General features: G+C 44.2%; 1 pseudogene; it reads left to right on the forward strand.

Moving 5' to 3' along the window:
- Positions 1–1,666: 1,666 nt before the first annotated feature.
- Positions 1,667–2,696, forward strand: LOC118475429 (uncharacterized; annotated as a pseudogene).
- Positions 2,697–2,904: the final 208 nt, after the last annotated feature.

Raw genomic sequence — 2,904 nt, forward strand, 5'->3', positions numbered from 1 at the left:
GGGATTGTCCTCCTGTTGGAGGTTACTGAAAACTTTTCCCAAAATTGGTTTGTGCCTTTTAGATGGATTTGCAAGAGAAAAGGACACTGCTTTTCAAGCATGCTGCTGCTCTTCTCACTGCATTGTACGCATTTTTGATAAGTCGACTTCGTATGCACCATGCATCAAGGCCTGGATTAACATACGCCCCATTGAGCCAAATGGATGAGGAACGTCAAAAAAATCTAAACCTAATTTACAACTGCAATGATATTGAATGTGTAAGCATGCTCCGTATGAGAAGAGAACCCTTTTTTAGGCTTTGTAACCTGCTTAAAGACAGAAATTTGTTGAGAGATACTTTGCATTGCTGTGTAGAGGAACAAGTTGCAATGTTCCTTCATATTGTTGGTCATAACCAACGTTTTAGAGTGATACACCAAAACTGGAGGCGGTCAATAGAGACTGTTTGTAGGCATTTCAGAGAAGTTCTGTATGCCATTGGTGAGCTTAGGCAAGAAATGATTAGAGCTCCATCAAATGACACACCATTAAAGATCATGAACAGCCCCAGGTGGTATCCCTATTTTAAGGTAAAAATTTTGTAGTTGTAACACAATATGTTAGGGACATTTTGGTGGCACATAAAGTAATTGTTCATGGCTGGGTCTCATGTAGGATTGTGTTGGGGCAATAGATGGAACACACATATATGCAAGAGTCCCAAAGCATATGCAAGCAGCATTTAGAGGCAGAAAACATTACACCACCCAAAATGTCTTAGCTGCTGTGGACTTTGACCTTAAATTCACATATGTGTTGGCTGGTTGGGAGGGATCAGCACATGATGCCACCATTCTTGCTGATGCTCTAGAGAGGGAGGATGGGTTAAGGGTTGAACAAGGTAATTGACCCTTACCTAGTGCAAACATTTGTTTTGAACAACTGTATGATGTCCCTGATGTAAGTCTATAATTGTTTTAGGGAAGTTCTACCTAGTAGATGCTGGATATGCATGTCGTCCTGGTTTTCTACCACCATACAGGGGCACTAGGTACCATCTGAAAGAGTATGGGGGTAGGAACTACCCCACCAATCCAAGAGAGCTGTTTAATTTGAGGCACTCAAGTTTACGTGTCACTGTTGAAAGGGCTTTTGGGGCTTTGAAGAACCGCTTCCGCATTATTGACAACAAACCATTCCATCCCTTCAAGACACAAGTAAAATTAGTTCTTGCATGTTGCATTTTACACAACTGGATACTAGGCCATGGGATAGATGAAGTAGTACCACCTGAATCAACATGGGTGCCCAACAACAGTGGGAACCATGGCCATGGAATTGAAATGGTTGACAATGCAGCATGGGCTCATATTAGGGATGGATGGGCTAATGCCATGTGGGCAAACAGGGGCAATTACCACATCTAGTATGTATTGCAGTTGTGTAATGTATTTTTAGATTTTTAGATTTGATTACTACACTTGAACTGAGACTAGTACCACATGCAATGATGACATTATCTTTAGCTGTCAATTGTACCTGAAGTAGGAGGCATATGCAGTGATGAAATGTGTTTTTCCCTATCCTCTAATCCTTGAACTTAAGAGAGAGGCATGTGCTGGTTTTTCCCTATCATATGTCATGGTTGCATTCATTATCCTTGCACATTCACATCGAATAGGAAATGGCTGAGGAGCTTGAGCATGTTGTCTTGGCTGCTGGTGAGGGTGGGGCTGTTGCTGTTCAGGGTGGGGATGCTGTTGCTCAGGGTGGGGATGTTGTTGCTCAGGGTGGGACTGCTGCTACTGGGCAGCAGCAAAGGGGGGCTATGAGGTGGACCTCTGTGACATCTTCCTTTGTCCTACGCCGCATGTGTCAGCTCATTTCGACTGGGGTTAGGACTGATAAGGGGTTCAAAGAGGTGCATTTGAACCAAGTTGCCAAGGCACTTCAAGAGTTTAGTGGGAACGAGGTGACAGGGACCCAGGTTTACAACCACCTGCGCAAGTGGAGGCAGAGGTGGGTTAGAGTTATCAAGCTAAGGGAGTTGAGTGGAGCTTTATTTGACGAAGAGAACTTCATGATTACCCTAGAGGATGACCATTATGCTGGCCACATCAAGGTACTAAATGCAGAATTTTATTGCTTAGACTGACTGCATGTACATGTTTGGCACACTAACATATTAACTTCAACGCAGGCACACCCTAAAGATGCTGAGTTGCTAAATAAGCCAATTGAAAAACTACCAACAAATGGAGGTGATTTTTGGCAACGGTCTAGCAACAGGCAAATACGCAATGGGGTCCAATGAGGCATTAGGTAGCCGCTCTGACTGTGCTGAGAGCTCCATGAAGACTGACCTACTGGATGATATTAATGGTGGGAAACATGAGAAGGATGTGGCCCATGGTGCAGGGAGCAAGAGGAAGAGGTCTTTCCTATCAGATGAAGATGTTATTGTGTTGTCAGGGATGACTAGTGCCGTCAACAACGTGGCTGATGCTATTAGGGACACAAGAGTGGTGGAGGTCCATCCAGAGCTCTATGGGGCAGTGATGTGCATGGGGGGTTTCAATGAGGAGGCATTAATTGTGGCTTTCTCTCATTTGGTTGACAATAGAGCTCAGGGGCATGCCTTTGTGTCCATGAATGAGGCTCATCGTATCCTCTGGCTGAGGACTTTCTTGGCTAAGCACTACTACACCATATGAGCATCTTGCTGGTGGGTGCGGTCTTGCTGGTGCCTCCTTTTTGTGTCATACTGGTGGCTCCTCTTCTATGTCCTGTATTTTGTGCAGTCTATCCTAACTATGGCTGACTATAGCTGGTAGTTGGTGACTTTTGTAATGCCACTCTAGAACTGCAAACTTAGATGTCCAGTAGTTGAGCATCAAACCTAGTTGGATCAACCTATTTTAA

The sequence above is a fragment of the Zea mays genome, unplaced genomic scaffold, assembly GCF_902167145.1.
Source record: "Zea mays cultivar B73 unplaced genomic scaffold, Zm-B73-REFERENCE-NAM-5.0 scaffold_445, whole genome shotgun sequence".
Classification (NCBI taxonomy): Eukaryota; Viridiplantae; Streptophyta; class Magnoliopsida; order Poales; family Poaceae; genus Zea; species Zea mays.